This window comes from Amphibalanus amphitrite, unplaced genomic scaffold (assembly GCF_019059575.1).
Source record: "Amphibalanus amphitrite isolate SeventyFive unplaced genomic scaffold, NRLGWU_Aamphi_draft 000572F_arrow, whole genome shotgun sequence".
Lineage (NCBI taxonomy): Eukaryota > Metazoa > Arthropoda > Thecostraca > Balanomorpha > Balanidae > Amphibalanus > Amphibalanus amphitrite.
The window spans coordinates 209,017-228,094 of record NW_024882066.1 but is presented as its reverse complement, the minus strand read 5'-3'; the positions used below and the strand labels follow the sequence as shown (position 1 = coordinate 228,094).

Below are 19,078 nucleotides of genomic sequence, written 5' to 3'. Positions count from 1 at the left end.
ACCCGACTCTCCACGTCGTGGCCCAAACGAAGGAGCGCCTCCGGCGAGAGCTGGAGCTGGAGGCAGGAGACGACAGCATCACACGAACGGTGAAAAAGAGGCTGTCCCGACTCTTTGAAGAGAAGTTTGCAGTAAGGGAGCAGCACATCGTGGCTACGATGCTGTGGCCACCATTCCGCCGACTCGAGCAGTTCAGAGCCACCATCTCTGCTGCCCAACAGGAGCAGGCGGTGGACCCCCGACCGTGATGGGGAGCCCTCGGGGACGGAGCGAAGGAGCGTGGCCTCTCCGAGCCGCGAGCGCAACACGGGAACCACTCCCCCGCCGCCCCTGCTCGGCCCGTACCGTGACGGCACGCGCCTGGAGCGGGCCAAGGGGGGCGTGGTGATCCTGACCCGGAACGACCTCGCCTTCGACCCACTACCGGTACCATACCGACCCGAGAGAGGCTGCTCGACCTACATCGGAGCCGTAGCCATACACACATCAGACAGGACCATAAACATCGTGAACATATACAGCCCACCGGCCAGATGGACGGAAGGACAAGGAACCCAAGAACAGTCACTCGAGCTCACCAGACTTTCGCCCCCAACCAGCAGCATCATCATGGGAGACGTAAACGCCCACAGCGACTCGTGGGACCACCACCAGCGTCCCTCACATCTTGGCCTCCAGATCGAGGAGTGGACCACGGACTCTGGCTTGCTGATTCTCAACGACGGCTCTCACACCCGCGTCAACCCAGCCACGGGCGGACTCTCCACTCCTGACATCACTCTGGTCACTGCTGATGTCGGAGCGACGGCGGAGTGGAGCACGCAGCCGAACCTCGGGTCCGACCACCTTCCGATCAGGACCACCCTGACCGCCGACCTGCCGCCGACCCGCCGAGGCAGGGGGAAGTTCTCCTTCCGTAAAGCAGATTGGACGGGATTCAGGGAGTCCCTGGAAAAGAAGATGTCCGAGATCAACATGGACACCCCCATCAACCAGCTCAACCAACAAATCACGAAAGCCATCACGTCGAGTGCACGGAAACACATACCGTTTGGAAACGGCAGAAGCGCGAAGGGCCCCTTCTGGAGCGATAAATGCGAAGAGGCAGTGAAGGCGAGAGATGCAGCCCTCCGGACGGCCACGCAACCATCCCGCACCAGGGCCGACATGGAGGCATACCAGCAGGCGCGAGCCGAAGCCGACAAAGTGATCACCGCCGAGAAGAGAGCCCACCTGGACGAGACGCTGAAAAACCTCAGACCGGACGCTGACCTGTGGAGAATCATTCGAAACCTAGACGGAAGACGGATCCCCAAGCCTAAGGAGTCCATCCAACGAGAGCAGAGGGGCCCCACCCCGCCCTCGGGCCCAGCCGTTACCGACAAACAAAAGGCGAACCTCTTCAGCAAGGAATACGCCGCGGTCTCCCGGATCAAACTGGACAAAAACGCTGACCGACAAATCAACAAAGAGGCTAGACGCGCCACCGGCTCCTGCCAATGCAATGGTCTGAAGACAGGACTGTGCTCCCCTTTCTCCAGGAGAGAGCTACAGAACGCCATAGGCAAGCTGAAGCTAGGCAGCGCTCCCGGCCAGGACGAGGTGTCCAACGAGATGCTGAGACAACTGGGCCCGACGGCGGAGAGGATGCTGCTCCACCTCCTGAACACGTCATGGCGCTCCGGCGAAACCCCAGCAGCCTGGAGGCGAGCCACTATCGTACCAATCCTCAAGAAGGGGAAGCCCGCCAGCGACCCCGGTAGCTACCGGCCCGTCTCCCTGTTCTCCTGCATCGGGAAACTCGCGGAGCGTCTGGCCCAACGGCGACTCCAACAGGCGGCTGTCCGAGACATCCATCTCGGACAGCCGCCTGTTCCCCCAGGGCCTGGCCCAGGGCTCCGTACTGGCCCCCCTGCTCTGGAACATCTACGCCAGCGACATCCTCCCGCGGGCCCCACCCGGAGTACACATCTCTGTGTACGCGGATGATGTGGCCCTGTGGGCCACCGAACGGAAGCTGTCGCAGTGCGAGGCGACCCTCCAGCCAGCACTGGACGAAATCTCCGACTGGTGTACTCGGTGGAAAGTGCAGCTGTCGGCATCGAAGTGCTCGGCCACCCCGTTCTCTCTGGACCCTCGCGAAGCCGGAGGAAAGGTACATCTCAAGCTGAGCCTCCAGAACCGACCCGTCAACCATGTCACCTACCCAACCTTTCTGGGACTCAAGATGGACGGCGGCCGGCCTCACCTTCAGTGAGCACATCAAGCAACTGAAGAAGTCGATGGCCAGACGCAGAAACTGCCTAGCCGCCCTCGCCGGACGCAGCTACGGCTGCAACCGCCGCACACTCCGAGCAGCCTATATAGGATATATCAGGTCTCTGGCGGACTACGGTTCGGCAGTCTACATGACACATGCCGCCCCGGCCTCTAGACAGGCCCTGGAAGCGGAGCAAAACGCATGCGCCCGTATCATCACGGGCTGCATCCGCCCGACCAGACGAGACGCACTGCTCGCCGAGGCACAGCTGGAACCCCTCACGGTACGAGCCAAGAAACTCTCCTCGAACGAAGCCCAGAGACTGAAGAGGCTCCCTCCCGACGACCCGGCAAAGGAGGTGATTGATCGGGAGGTCCCACCGAGACTGAAGTACAGAGCCCATGAAGCCTGGATTCGAGAGGTACAGCAAGCCGGCACAAACTCCGGCCCTCCCCTGCCGTGCGATGAGGACGTCGTGCTGGATGCAAAACCCTGCGTGCGGCGAGTTGCTGCCTGGATGGCGAGCGAGGCGGGCATAGCGGAGCTCCCAGCGGAGCCGCTGGCCCTGACACCGCCTGTCCTACCGGACACCACAAGCCTGACTACATCGACCTCTCTGACGGTGCCTACCTCGCGCACAGACCCACCGGAAGCGAGAAGAGCTGCAGCGGAGACGACGCTGGCGTCTCTCCCGCAGCCCGACGTGTCCATCTGGACCGACGGTTCGGCTGGGGGCGGCACGCACGACGGCGGAGGGGGAGCCCTGCTGATCTTCCACCAGGAGTCCCGCACCGTACAGCTAACGGTAGCGGCCGGGAAGGTGTGCAGCAGCACCCGGGCCGAACTCGTGGCCATCCGCGAGGCGCTGGCCGAGGCCGCGGGCGACCTGCCTGACCGGCCGAGTATGCTCCTCCTCTGCTGCGACTCGCGCGCAGCCATCCAGTCGCTACAAGACACGGCGGACTCCCAGTCGGCTCTGGTAGCGGAGATCAGGAACCTGCTAGACACCATCACTCGTTCACGCCACAGGCTCCACTTGCAGTGGGTGCCCGGCCACGCGGGCCTGCCGGAGAACGAGGAGGCGGACCGTCTGGCAGCGATCGGGAGCTCGCGCAGACAGGACCAGATCCCCGTGGACCTGTGGTCGGCGAGAGCCGCGGTGGCCCGCCGGGCGCGGGCGATGTGTGATGCGACGACGCAGCCACCCGCACCCCGACCCGACGCCCGGGCACGACAGACTGGACTGCCGAGCGTCGGTGACCGTGGCGCAGCTCCGGGTGGGATGTTCGCCCCTGACAGGAGACACCCGGCACCGACTCGGACTGGCCGAGTCCGACGCGTGCGTCGACTGCGGCGAGCCGGACTCGGTCCCGCACCTGCTGATGGACTGCCCCGCACACCAGGGGCCTCGGACCCGCCGGTGGGGCCCCCTGCCGACGCTGGGGGAGATATTCTCCACCGAAGCTGACCTCATCGCAGACTTCCTGGTGGAGACGGGCCGGGCCCCGCGGGACCCGGCCTAAGCTGGCAAGGAAGGAAGGAAGGACCTCACAGCCGCAGCAGCGGATCAGGAGGCGGAGCCAGCGTGTGCGACAATCTCGTCTGATGAGGACGAGCCTCAGCCTGTGCTCGAGCCATCGACGTCCAACCGCACCCAGGCCAGCACCAGCTCGGCAGTAAGTGCACAGGTTGATTTCCGCTTAATTCTCGTACTTGAAACTAAACTTTGTAGTTCAAATGAACACATGATTGAATGCTGTACTTTGTAGGGAAAATAATGGGTTTGAAATAGCATTATGCACTTATTGGCTGTTGCGTGTTTCACGTTGTGTGCCCCATGCGGCTTGTGGCCTTATGCCTTAAACCAGTTACCGTAGCTCTTACGTGAATGCACGGCCCCATGCGCATTATACCCACTGACGGTCGCTGCCGTTACCGTTCTGCAGCACTGCTTCTTCTGCTTCGCCGAGCCGCAGTCTGCCAGTCATGATGTGACGTCAGGCGACCGGTCGGCTCGGACGGAGGTCGAGAGCTACCTCCGCGAGCCAGGACCGCACTCAGCCACCTCACCACCATCCTGGCGTACTGGGCGTCACCGACCACGAAAGCCCAGTTCCCGCGGCTGTGCCGCGTCGCAAGGCGTCTCCTGGCTGGTAGGTAGTTATGGAACGGACTCAGTAATGTTTGTAGTTAGTCTGCGTTTCCACTTTTCATCATTTGATGTGTATTGTGTGCACTGTGCTATTGACCGTGGCTTTTTAAGTGCTGGTGCCGTGGCAATGGGATCCTGCGGTCTGAGTGCTTCGGTGGTTTCTAGCATAAGCTACTGAAAGTGATTATAAGCATCAAGTTATCTTGTAACAAATGCTGGTTTATTCAACATTGTGACAAAAGCCCGGCTTTGCAGTGCCAGCGTCTAGCACACCGTCAGAGAGAGCCTTCTCTGTCGCCGGACGCGTGGTGGAGGACAGGAGGACGAGGCTGCTACCGTCATCCGTGGATGATATCCTCTTCCTCCATGGTGTGCAGTGTGCACCGACGTGAGACGTGAGGTAGGTTTGAGGGTGATAGCTCTTAGTCTGAAAGCAGTTTTTTACCAGTCACTGTGTGTGGCCGCTGTGAGTTATCATAACTTGGTAGTTAGTGGTATCCTACTCTGTTAGAAATGATATGTGTGACGTGCTGAAGGCCGTGACGAGGATGCTTCAGCATAGGACGTTTCTGACACATGGGCCCTGTTTCACGGCCGATAGCAGCACGCTGCCAGTGCATTTCGCGAGTAATGCTGGATATATGAGTTTGTTGATGACTCCATGGAAACCCATTTTGACTCGCGTGCTGGCAGCGAACGTGGAACAAGGCCATGGCTTTACATTGATGCATGTGAATAACTTTCTCTTTCCCCGCCCGACAGAGCCAGACCTGAGCCGCTGCTGGAAGCAGAGCAGAGTGCAGACCCAGTTTCAACGTTGTAGAGTAGGGGAGAGTGGGGTAATTTGGCCGGTGGTGTAAATTGGCCGCCCCCACCTGTACGAAAGCTGATAAAAGTGAATGAAATAACTTTAGTCCCTATTCATTTGTCGTCGGCAGAACTAACTTGAGAACAAATGTCAAAACTTTCCCTCTCTTAGTTTTGTTCAAAATTAATAAAAGGTGAATTTCGTTAGAAAATGGTAACTTTTACTTCCGTTTAAAAATTTGTATAACATGTAGTATTTGGGCTGTAAGCGAATTCCAACATTATAGCGCCATTTTTGAGGGTGTTCAGCGGTTCCAAGAGCAAATTCATCTAGTTTTGTACAGCCATGTCGACTTTATAGACAAAAAATTTCAGAATGGCAATGTGGGGTTATTTGGCCGGGACTAGCGGGGCAACTTGGCCGGTGCGCTCAGAGTTACTATGCTGGGACGGCCGAGTTGTCATGGTCAATTATACCATAAAGGACATAATTCATGACCAACTTTGACTACCTTGATGCCATATTTCCTATTGGACAGCTGTAAGGGCATGTGACGTCATCAAAGGTTACCTAACACTTTTTTGCTCATGAATACTTACAGAAAAAAGATACAGCCGCGCAAATGGTATTATTGTGTTCCGCTCGTCAAGGCGCATCGAATGATATACATGATGACCTTGAACTCACGTAACCTTCAGGTCAAGCGACCAGAGGTAACGTGACCTGAAGCCAACCTTTGACCTTGACCTCTCGAGGTCAACACATACATGTTTTGATGCGGAATGACGAGAGAATTACGATGGTACTTTTAGTTTTGGCCTACCTTGATTACTCCAAAAGCTATTCGTAAAAAACTGTCATCGCATCTAGAGCCGCTATTTAGACTATTTTCGACCCCTGTGACGGCTGAGTCAACCTCCAAAATGCTTCAAATGCGTCGTAGGACACGCGTCATTGCTGAATGTGAAGCTGACTCGCCTATAACAAAAATCATGGCCTCAAACTAACACCGGCCAAATTGCCCCACACCCCCGGCCAAATAACCCTGCTAGTGGGGCAATTTGGCCGCCTTGCAGACCTTTGTAATACGTCACAATTTCAATATAAGTAGTTACTCTATCATTTCAAGTTTACTGTCCAAGAAAGTAAAATGTATGCCACACCTGTCAGCGTTGAGAAAATGCAGAAATGTGTTGCGATTTTTAGTTACATCGTTTTCTAAAAAAGCGGCCAAATTACCCCACTCTCCCCTACCGGATCGACGTGACACAACTGTGATTTTGAACTCTGAGTCGTTTCGCGGCTGTACACCCTACCCTCGGGTTTTTACGTGATTTTAAATGATTTCGTACCTGATAACTGTTAGATATGTCTTATGCCGGCTATCGTGTCTATTGTTTAATCTAGAGATCTCAGGCCATTACGGGTAAAGGGCACTACTGAGTGCTACACAACGTTGTGCTTTCATAGCATGTGGAGTTGCCTAGCGACTATGTGCTCGAACTTGCCCAATGCTCTGCCACTTCCTAGAGTTGATTTGATAATATACTTTGTTAAATGTTAATTGTTTAACTTTGCATTGTTTTATTGCATGATAGAAGGAAAGGGAAATATTTTTAAACAAGTCCTATTGTCAAAAGTCGCAGCAGGCCCAGGGCCCCAAATCATGGTGATAGTCACAGCCAACAATAGGTAATCTGTGGAAACAAGTGCATTTGCCATTTGGACTACTGCATGTTATGATATAGACGCGCCTTCGTTCGGAAGTTTTTCCTTCATTGGCTTCCATATCCTATTTGCTTCCAAATTTCGACGGTTCTGGTGCGCTGATGCGCGCCATGCGCCTCAAATATACAAGCCCTAATCCAAAATGAGATAGAATTTACATTTAGTGAGGTTGTAATGGTACCCCGAGGTGCACAAACCTTCCTACTTGCCTACAATTAGAGATTGCAATCCCGGAACGTTTTGACAATCCCGGGATCCCGAAAGTTTTTCTTTCGGGATCCCGGGATCCCGGGATCCCGGTCTTGTCACTATAGGTCGTAAGAATAATTTCCTACTGACATATTTTGCGTCTTTTAGCTTACCACAAACAAAGAGGCAACCAAAAGCCATCCTTAGACCATGTCATTTGCAATAAACACGATTGAATTTGCGAAAGAAACGTTTCGATTTGATTAGTATTTCTCCAATTGGCCTTAATAAAACTGTGCGCCGACCAGTGCGTTTACTATCTCGTCATTCAGACGGGTTCCAGCACATCCACGCCTCACTCACTCTTCGTCTACGCTACTCGTATGAACGCGACAGTTTTAAGCCATTGCTGGTAGGTCTGTCTATTTTAAAACTCGCGACCAGTGTACGCAAAATTTGGCAGCTCCCTATTTCACAATGTTTTCAAGACGTCGATTGGTCACTTCACCTTCCGGTTCCGCTTTCATCACTAATGTCTCTCAGATTTTGCTCCAAAGTCGCTTTGAGGGCAGAGTCACTGACTGGGAGAGCTCCACTCTACCGTCTTCAACGTTTGAATCAGTGAGCTCTGCCGTCACTTGCGTGACATCTGTGGCATCTTTCTGCGACACGAGCTCAAACACTGTCTTGATGACCTCTTTTGTTCCGGCCACGGACGGAAGAGTCAGAATCGCTTAACTCCACGATCCGTGATCCTGATAGATATGTTGCTGCACTGATGCTGCAATTTTTTGACGTTCGGGACCCTTTTTCGTACACATTTAAGCGGCTTATCCGCTGTGGGTGATACCCGGGAGCTACCAACACGGTCAATTGTGGACGGCCGGTACGGGGTGCCAGCTAAATAGTTTCTCTGCTTTATGTCACTAAACCATGAACAGTGTAAACAAGACTCGTGCAGCGGCTGCATTCTTTTTATGGTGAAAAAAACTGATTTTTTGGGATCCCGGGATTGGCGGAATTTCGGGATCGGGATCGGGATTAAAATCCCGCCGGGATTCCGGGATCCCGATCCCGGGATTGCAATCTCTACCTACAATGTAGGAGACAGGAAAGAGCCGAAGAGGGTAGCCGCGAGACAGATTTCAGTTTGTGTTTTCTGTACAAAATGACTATAAAAACAGCTAACTGGTAGCAATTGGTCGGTACAATCAGCTGTCAACGGCATTTGGTCATTACATTTCTTTACGTGTCTTCAAAAACAGTTCCTACAAATCTCCTCCATGAGACACCCACGAGACAGTTCCCATTGGATTAACATTGTGTCTCATGAGACACCGTGTAGGTAAAATGTAGGATGAAAAACTGCGAAAGTGGTGGGCATGTTTCGAAAAACGGCGCACAAATTCTTGGGGCGCCTTAACAAAACTCCTGTTCGAAAATGGGTTCTGGTAAAGTTTCGTCAGCTGGTTTCCATAGCAACCGCCATTCGTGGGACAAGCTGACGCCATTTGCTAGCGCGTTGCGTGGTAACCAGCTATTGGTGTCAGTTGAATTTGAAAGATAATTGTAACAGTGAACAGCTCGCTTCCGTTGCTGTACTGTGCTGTGGATGTGTGTCTTGTGCAGTGTAAGCAAAGTGTATAAGGACTTTCACATTATATTTTGTGATGTGATGGTGTGGTAATAGAAGGTTGTGAGCTCCAAGTGGAGTTAAGGAATTGCCAAAGAACTGAAAACTCTGCATGGGCCGGAAATCTGCAGCCTGCACTTCTATAAACTCTTCATAAGAGGTTCGTGGCAGGGGGCATTTTGGGGAGCGATTATGGAGGTGCTGGTAAGTAGGTAGGTACCCAACCTAATTGGCTTGATGAGAACTGAAACTGAAAGTCAACTGAATTGTGAAATTGCTTTACCTATCCTATCTGATCACTTCTACTTATTTTTTAATTTTCCATTCATTCTGATTGATAAAGAACAACATTGAAAGATGCTAACACGCAGGTAACTACCTACCTAGCTCTAATGTAAATAGGTACCTAATAATTTCCTTCAAAAGAATATATGGCTCTTCAATGTACTGGAGATTTAGTAATTGAAGGCATCTCACTACATTTTGAACATTACCTAGGTATAACTTCCCTAAACTGCATGACAAATTTTCAATTTCCTTGTTGTAACACCAATACCACAAACATTCATCTGGGCACAAGGCTCACAACATCAAATTATTCATGTTTTTTTATAGACAGGTACCTATACAGCAAAAATGCAACAGATGTGATTATTTTAAACATAGGCTTTGTGTTCAGTTGTGTATATAATAATTTTGTGGGTGGAAAATGTGTCATGAATTGCCTACAGGTCTGTGTAGAATTGTAATTACTATGATTATAGAAAAAGGAATGGTCAGTTAAGTAGTCAACATGTTTACTCAATAACAAGATATGCTGGCATGGAGTTTGCTCATGAGTTTGCTCAAAAACCTTTCAGTTAGTGTGGGAAGCATAGCAATTTGAAGCATATGCTTATAAAACTGATTTGTAATGGGGTTTGTGAAGTTCTCCATAAATTTCACACCTAGCAATGTACCTACCTAATGCATTGCATTACTTTAAAAAGAGGGAGACCATACAAGTTGTCAGGTAGGTAGGCTTTGACATTGATTTCAAGATTTCAAGGTGATCTGTGCTTTTTGCTTATAACTTGTCCTCATTCTCTGACTAAAGGAGTGGCAATACAATCTGGCTTGTTCTATTTTCCTCTTGCCTTGCCATTTTTGACATAATCCTTGCCCAGGCTATATGTTGGTATGATGAAGGTCAATCAGATGACATATTTCAAATATTACAGTCATGATTTCAGTTGAATTTGCCTAACTTTATTTAAACAATATAAGATTACACATTGCATAACTATAACAGCAATATTTGAGCCACCACTGGCATAGAAATTAATAGGTTGCAAAGCATTGCTCAGCAAGAAGAAATCAGTCATTGACAGTGGAGAAAACACATCTAGACTTGACAACAAATTACAATTGATTATTCTTCTACCATTCATGTTGGCATAAGTAATAATTCAAATGGATACTTAGTGCATTTTTTTAAGCACATGAGATCCATCCAAAGGCACAGACTCGGAACAAAGGCTGTGTTATAAACAAGGATATTGCACCTTTTTGGTATTTTAACATGTTGTTATATTCCGACATCCTAAGAAAAATAATATGGTAATCTGCCCTGCTTCATTTGATACGTATCGATGAGTAATTGGATGTTGCGGGAATGCAGTTAGTTTTCCGGCAGTTGTCTCCAGCAGCGACAAAATGGCCGCTTACTTTCTGTCAAACATTTGCTTTCATATGGCTAAGTACATTAATTTCACTTAGTCTAACTTTGTCTAGCAAATCTCCAGTTTTACTTCGGAAAAACCGGCAGCGTGTTCCACATTGGTGACCCCGCCAGGCGAGGCAGTTCCGTCGGCCGTCGATGTCCTTCGGTCATATAACCCCCAATAAAAGTAGCGCGTCGAACGATCGGCAGCATGGACGGTCTCGCACCATCCATGGCAGGGACCGACCTCACAGAGCCACGCAGAAAACAGGAATATCGGATTTATCTGCCTCTAAACTGTAATGTATGAATGCGTCGTGAAAATTTTACAAGACAGCTGAGGTTTGCTAAGCAAGAAAAAATAGACCAGGATCTGTATTAGCGAAGAGATTAGCGATGCACGTGAAATGTGTATAGATTGCAGTATAGATGTAGTCAGCGATGCAGATTATAAACGGATTTAAAGCCGCTTCTTAAAGCCTACAGTCAAAACGTTTTCTGAACGTTTGTGGTCCTCAATATGATAGGTATTCCATAGCAATTTAATGGGCTTCGTCCCATCAGCAAATATTGCAAAATCGTCCTCAAATTATGTTTTCTTACCTAAATGAAGTAATGTTGATCCAGGAAAAAAACTTGTTACACACTCCTTAAAGTTTCATATTCCTTAACAGAAACACTGATGTGCACCGTACACTGCAGCGTTACGTCACTTCACCTTCAGCCCGCCAAGTAGTAACTGCCCCACTAAACGGGAGAGGGACGCTATGGGACGGCAGATGGACGCCCGTCTGGTCCATGTGGAACTGAACCCTCATTGGATGAGAGGAATTAATTGAGCGTCCCGGTGGTTTTATGAGGGTAGTTCTTGACTTTCCAGTGTTTCCAGACACAGTCAACAACCAGACCGCCTCACTCTAGTCTATTTATACACCACCAGTATGCATTTCAGGTGGAGGTGTACCAAGTCCTGCCTCGCACTTTGCCCAAATCAGCGCATACCGTATGTCTGTCGGCTTCTTAAAAAAATGACGATATATCTGCGGATAGCTTCAGAAATAAAAACACTTCAGGAATAGCGTTTACGTCCTGTAAATATTAATAACTGTAATGTAAATAACCAGCTTTACTTGAAAGTATAGATATGTTGGGATATACCTAAGGATGATCGGTGAGACAAACCGGAGCCATCGGAGACCGTGTAGGAGACAGGCTGGGCTATTTGTGCACCTCTGATGGTACCTTTACGGCTTTGCATAATCAAGACGTTTATTTTGTGCAATATATGTATATCAAGTATGAAGCCCACCAGTAACATAATCCAGGAGTCATGAGATGAGATCACTGAACTCTATAATGTGGAAGGCGCATCGGCCGCCAGATGGTGCCCAACGGTGCCGCCATGTTGCGCAGACCAGGAAGCGGCCGGCGCCTGTGTTGGGGAATAGGGAATTCGGGACCTCGATTTACGTTTGCGGTCGCTGCATCCGTTACGTTCAAGCTATGTGGACACGGAACCCGGCATCTTACGCAGAATTGAGTGGAGAATAAGATGAAATCCTAACAAATTCTCAGATACAAGGAACTAATACGTTAGACCCTTATAAGTCAATGGGGAAATATGAAAATTGCTATTTTGGCGCCGAGAATGATCTGAAACTATCTCAAGCATATAGAATCATGATTTCATGCACTCCTTGCAAGGTCCTATGCTTCATATTTGCATTGTTGCCCTTGCGTGACGTCATTTGTGACGTCACAAGGGTCACAGTTTTTCTTCAATAACTCCCGATCAAATTGAGCTAGCGAGTCGGGAAAGCCACCAATGGACTCAGGAAGACCTGCCGAATCGAATGATATGCGACATGACCTCTTTCGACCAACTTCGTGACCTGGGGGTGCTGACCTGACCTTGACCTGAGGTCAACACCCTAAGTTGACCTGACCCGAACAAAAAGTATATCACTGGATGCGCCTGAGCTAGCTGAACACGATGATGCCAAAATCGCGGCTCTACGGCCATTTTTGGCGAAGTTATTTACCAAAAACCGAACCCGTGCCTTAGATCACTTGACCTGACCTCAGCGGTCACCGGTTGACCCGGGACCTTTACAGTGGGTTCCTACCAGTCACTCTGCATTATACTTTGACGCAAACGACCACTTTACCGCTTAATTCTAGTTTAATTAGCGGCGCATTAGCGAGGTGGGTTCAATCAACCCCCTCGGCCGGGGCAAATGTAGGTCCGGCAAGTGAGTTTGAGGAATTCTGAAGATACGATCGTGTTTCCCACTCAATTCTGCGTAAGATGCCGGGTTCCGTATCTACGTAACTTGAACGTAACGGATGCGGCGGCCGCAAACGTAAATCGAGGTCCCGAATTCCCTATTCCTCAACACAGGCGGCAGCCGGTTCCTGGTCTGCGCAATATGGCCGCCACCGTTAGACACTACGGCCAATAGTGCCCCCTGTGGATGAGATATAACGACCACCAAAGCAGCACCATTACATCAACTTTGTGGGTAATCATGTTGATCACCAAATCGTGACAGTGATGGTCAAATGGTGCCGATGTAAAGGCGAAACCCCGAACAAACCATCTATATCATCATTGCATAATGCATTCTACATTCAAAGTAATTTGAAAACAGTGGAACGTTACACAGCACTTACATTGAGTTTGCTTGCAGCAAGTGTGCAGTTTGTAGTTTGCACAGTGCTGCAAATAAAAATATGCCACAAAAATAATCAGGGTTTGGGTTGGCAACAATATAATATCACTTAATTATTTTTAATTGAAGGAGTGAATTCAAAGTATTAACAAATATCATTGGTAGACACCTTTTCCTTGGGCTTGGTGATCCATTTTCAATCACAGTTTGCGCTTAGTCTGTGTGCTACCATTTATCATCAATTATTTTTGATGTTTCAGCTAATGCCTGTCTTTGAAGTAATGATTCTGCTGATGTCTTTTCCAAAGTGTTTGACAGGAAAGGTGTTAACTTTTAGATTTTACTTGAAAGTAACTGTATTGGCGCATATGTTTAGATTAATTGATTTTCATGAAAAATTGCCCACGGCCGGCTGCCGGCCGGCTGTCCACAGTTTTCCACAGCTGTGGACGGCCATGGCTGTGGAGCCACGGCTGTGGGGCGGCTAGGCTGTGGAAAATTGCAGCCGTGCAGATCTCTAGTTGGCGGACGCTGGCAGCGCGGTGCAACTCAGTGTCGACTCCAAATTTGAGCCCGTGTGGTGTTTATAGCGGATCGGGTACCGGTAAGATCAGCCCAGTGCTGTTTTCACTCCGACGGTTGTCATTTGACGGTGGTTTTGCACGGGTAGAATTTAATTGTGTTTGCAATCGCAATATATGGCGGTCCTTTACTTGATTCTTGGAATAGTTAGTAGGCTGGAACTTAATTATCCATCTTAGGTTTTGTCCAAATACAGTCCACGTTTCATACACGGCCAGAGTCGCAACACCTAAGCCCTGTTTCGCGGCAGGAGGCTACAGTGCGCTACGCTGCGCTGCCGTATTGGTGCGGCGTATGAGACGAATTCCTGACAGTCTGCCCGATACCTCATAATGGAATGCCAGTCGCTGCGTCTCGTAACGGCGTACAAACTAATTTTTTTGTACATTGTTATGCATTGTTACATTGCTGTACTCGTTGTGCATTGTTATATGCATCGTTGGAATCATTTATCTCATTAACGACTAGGTATACCTGCACGGATGTTGAGCAGCTGGATGTATTGATACATCATACATGTCATCTTATCAAACCGTGCCTCACTGTGTGCGTTCGGCCCGAATCCTGGGTCTTTACTCATTGGGTCTGTCCCAGCGGCTGCTCCAACCTCATCTAAAATCCTCTTACCTCCTCACGTTAAAAAAAACGCATAACATGCGCACGCAATAGAAACGTGGATGAGTTTTGAGTGGCGTGGAACTTGTTGGGGTATTGGCCCGGAAAACAAAGTATATTTAAACAGCAATTTCCGATATGTATCAAACGGTTTTTATTTGAAAACAATGTTGGTCTCAAAATCAATATTGGTGCGCCATAAGTCGTCGACTGTTGACCCGCGAGTTGCTGGGTCGGCCCACTTTTTTCGCTGCGCCATAGCTAAAAAACGGCGCGCCAAATTTTGGGCACCTGTAGGGAATTGATTGAAGTTTGCTGTGGCATAATTAAAAAAAATCGTTGGGAAACATTTTGAGATATCGAGGCTTTAGTGGCTTCATGATTTCCGAGTTTTCGACAAAAAAAAAACGGCATATGTTTAACCCGCGAGTTGCTGGGGGGGGGGGGCGTTAAACGCCCCCACTTTTTCGCCGGGCCATAGCATAAAAACGGCGCGCCGCTGGCGCGCCAAATTTTAGGTACCTGTAGGGAATTTATTGAAGATTATTGTGACAAAGTTTTCAAAAAATCGGTCGGAAAATTTTTGAGATATCGAGGTTTTAGTGACGTCATGATTTCTGAGTTTTCGACCAAAAACGGCATATGTTCAAAAAATCATATAAAATCACAGAATAGACATAAAGACATGCCGTAAACGCCATTAGACTGCCAATACCATGATCAATCAAATGGCTGTCTTCGATTATTGATTATCGTTCCGCATTTTCCATAATCTTGAACTGAATCTTGGCAATTTATCGTGACTACTTCACGACCATGATACATGCATTTCTTAAATTGAACTTTTTGAGCCAGACACGTACACATATGATAAAATGAATGTCACCATCGTGTTCTACGCCCAAAATTTCCTATAAAACATGTGTCACAGGTTGCGAATATCAGTTTTGATTTTCGGGGATATGTGCCTACCCGGTTGACCTGACCTTGACCCTGACCTATGCTTGACTGACCCCTACATGGAGCTGACACTCTTGTAGGCCTTATATGATGGATTGTGCACCGTTTTGACAGAGTTTATGACGAGAGGCGCCCATTGCGAAGTCCTGAAGTCCATGCTACTGAAAGCCCGATTTCAGGTGTTTGACCTGACCTTGACCCGACCTGTGACCTCAAAATTCAACTTTCAAGTACTCATCTGAAGCGTCTCGTCGCGTTCTCTCGTTTGCCGCCTCGTGCGTTTCGCTGCGCCTATTGGTTCTCGAGTTATCGGCTGGGGGCGTTTAACCCCCCCCCCCCCCAGCAAACAGTGGGTGGCGAAATACCCCAGCAACTGCCGGGTTAAAAAATCATATTAAAGCACAGAACAGACGTAGAGACATGCCATAAACGCCATTAGACGGCAGGGCATATTTTAAGGATTTTTTACTGCGTCCCAAAGGTGGCATAGGGCACATGCTTCGATCGGAAAGGGCACATAGGGGAGAGTGGGGCAAAGCGGCCACCCGGGGCAAAGTGGCCACCCATCGTTTTAGGCCTTCATAGCTGGCTTCAGTTCCAATTTATGGTTTCCAATTATACTTCTCTTCACGGTCGTTCGAATGAGCCAGACCGGGGTTTCAGGCCCATCACAATTGTTCTGTTAAACACGGAAAAGCATTTCTTGCCAGGTTGCCAACTATGTTTACAATTTTTAAATGTTATGTTATTCCATAACCGTTCGGAATTTTTATAAGCGTTCTTGTCCATGCATTGCATGGTTATCGTACATGTATTCTACCAATTTTAATGTCTTTTACCCAACTAATAGCTAAGCTGGAATATTTTTGTCTCGGGCGGTATGCGCGGGGCAAAGTGGCCGGGGCAAAGTGGCCACCCCCCCAATTGACCATAAGTTGCTTCCATCTGGATAAAAAACATTATTTATATTCAAATGTGTCGTCATGCATTCATCTTGGCCACTTTTCAGTTGCATGAGTTACCAAATAATGCAATTAAATGTTTATTTTCATGAAAATCCATTCTTTGTTTACCTACACGTGGAAGATGAGAAAGTAGACATCCATCCTCGCTTAACCTTGTCACCATCAAATACCCTAGTCGTACACGAGGCAACTATTTTGTCTCTCATATCGGGACTTGAGAAGACGCCGGTGGCCGCTTTGCCCGAGGGTATGGGGCAAAGTGGCCAATATGCATAGGTTTAAAGTTTTGTCAATATCTTTCATATGTGAACGCCTTTGGAAATAAAACGCAGTTGAAATAAAAGGCAACTTAATAGGGATCACATTGGTATAGAAAGAATCCTTCCAAGTTAAAAAATCAAGCGTTGGCATCGTGAGAAGCGTTAGGGTGGCCGCTTTGCCCCACTCTCCCCTACCACATTGCAAGCGAAATAGTATGTAATGCATGCAGGCGCGGATACAAGGGGGGGCCATGGGGGCCATGGCCCCCCCCCCTTGGCCGATTTTTTTTCAAAAATGAAATAAAAAGTTAAAAAGTTAAAAAGCTGAAAAGGGGGCCTCCTGAAAATAAAGTGGCCGAAATCCGATGAGTTTTTTTTTTAACCTACCCACTTAGTTATTTCTTAGAAGACTAGCTGAGAAGACTTCTTTGTTAGAAGATTGGTAAAGCTTTTCATAACTTGGAGATCTCTTATACTCACAGAGATGACCACTTTTACAGGGCCTCCTAACCTGCACAGAGGGCCTCCAAGCCTGCACAGATGTTGAGATGTTGCCTAAACAGCTAGATAAGCTCAATAGACGCAGTTTTTTTTTTGGGGGGGGCCCAACAAGTGGGAAGATGGGGCCTCCAACAGGTGGGATTATGGGGGGGGGTCTCCTGGTTTCTAATGGCCCCTCCCTTGGAGATTTTCTGGATCCGCCCCTGAATGCATGTGAGATACACATGTCATTGTGTATACCGGTGGAGGGACAGCAAGCGGGATATTGGGAGCGGGCTGTGATTGCTTTTGGCCAGTCTCGAAATTCGCCCAGTCATAGTGCGTTCTTTTTCCGCATTCAAAGGACGGACCGGCGAGTAAATGATATTTCCATTGCTGTTAGTCATTCGTTTTCCTGAGCGTCTTTGGGCGTGTTTGACCTCCCTTGATGCACCTAAATGTACCTATGTTTAGAGAATAAAAATGAATATGTACATGATTATTAAAATATGATACACACGTCTTTTCACGCGTTTTTCACCCTTATCAATCGAGTCAAAAGAGAGCTTGAGGTGTGAAATATTGTCAGTTCGCATTTAAGATATTATGTGTTAGAAATTATCAGATGACTTCAGGTCAAACAGTAGGTACCCACTTAACCTGTGACAAGAAATCATCGGATTTTAAAGCTATTTTAAAAATAAATCATAGATGATGGATGAATGTTTTGGATGAACAGTTTAAATAAATTCACATTAAAATTCATACTCAAAGAAAAATAACTAACAAAAAAGCATAACATTTCAACAGAGTACAGTGGTTAGTAGAGCTTGACACAAAAGCTTGCCGGTCATCAATCCACCTGCATCTCTGCATCTGCTTACTACCTATATCGACCAGTTACTGCAGCCGTTATGGAGCGGCTCACGGCCGATAACACACCGGGCGTGCGCTAGCCGCCGGTGCTAAGCGCTAACTACTGAGTGCGCGTGGCCGACTGCCGCCCCGATGGCGCTGGCCCCCGGCACCGGCGCGGCGCTGCTGACCCATGGAGGGGAGGGGGGCATAGGCGTCGCCAGAGATTTTCGGTTGGGGGGGGGCGCAAAATCAACTTTTTTGTTTAATATTGCCTTTCCCCAGTCGCTACTCACTCGTTTTACATATCATTCGACGCGCAATGGTGCGAGGAATTCGATGGTGACAAAGTTTTCCTTCTAGTTATGACATGTAATTTTTTACAGAAAAATTCGAAAGTTTGAAATTTCGGGACAAAAGCGACCGGTAGAATTACAGTAGCTGCAATTGCCGACGCACTGCAGAGGGTCCCTGTGCAGACGCTCGTCACTCATTATCATCACCCAGATCTCGTGATGTATCGTACACTGTGTCTGCTGAAAGCCATCCTCACCTACGAACAACCGGCTGACTTGGCGAGTCACTTTCGAACGGCGATGAGTGTGAGGCAGAGATCGACCAGGCAGGACGACCATCTTGTTTTACCACGCATCAGAACAGAGTCAGGGAGGAGAATGTTCATCTACCGGGGGGCCCGAGCATATAATGCCCTACCACCCTCCGTACGGGACGGACGCACCGCGGCTTTCAAAAACGCTTTGCGGATACACATGGGTCAGGCGCGGCAGATGCAGGTGTGAGCGTGTTCGTGTGTGGTACCTTTTAGCATTCTTTCATTGGGTTAGTTGCCTTTTGCATTGTTTTATGTCGTATTAGTGTCGTGTGTGTATGCCTTTTATCCCACAACTGACGTAAGCACATGAAAAGCCGGTGTATGTTTACCTGGATGAGCTTGAAATACATTCTGAATTCTGAAATGGTGAAAAAACGGTCCAGTTGATCGGATCACCCTGCTAAAACTCCATTCACGCATGCATGCAGAGGTTTTACATGAAATGCATAGAGCTTATCCCAGCCGCCGAATGTAGCTAAGTTGGGCATTCGGCGGAGAGTGAATGTCGGAAGTGTGAATCGGAAGTATGTAATTTCATCTTTGCTCCCGGCTCACGTGAGGGGAAGTGTTTTGTTCACTCGAGTGTGAACAAACAGTTTCTCGT

The 19,078-nt window shown here is 48.7% G+C and overlaps 1 long non-coding RNA gene across 1 annotated transcript; it reads left to right on the top strand.

The window, feature by feature from the left end:
• The first annotated feature begins 4,217 nt into the window (after positions 1-4,217).
• LOC122394081 lies at positions 4,218-5,407 on the top strand. The gene is made up of 3 exons (XR_006258796.1): positions 4,218-4,413; positions 4,668-4,812; positions 5,175-5,407. It is a non-coding gene; the product is annotated as an uncharacterized LOC122394081 (long non-coding RNA).
• The last annotated feature ends 13,671 nt before the right edge of the window (positions 5,408-19,078 follow it).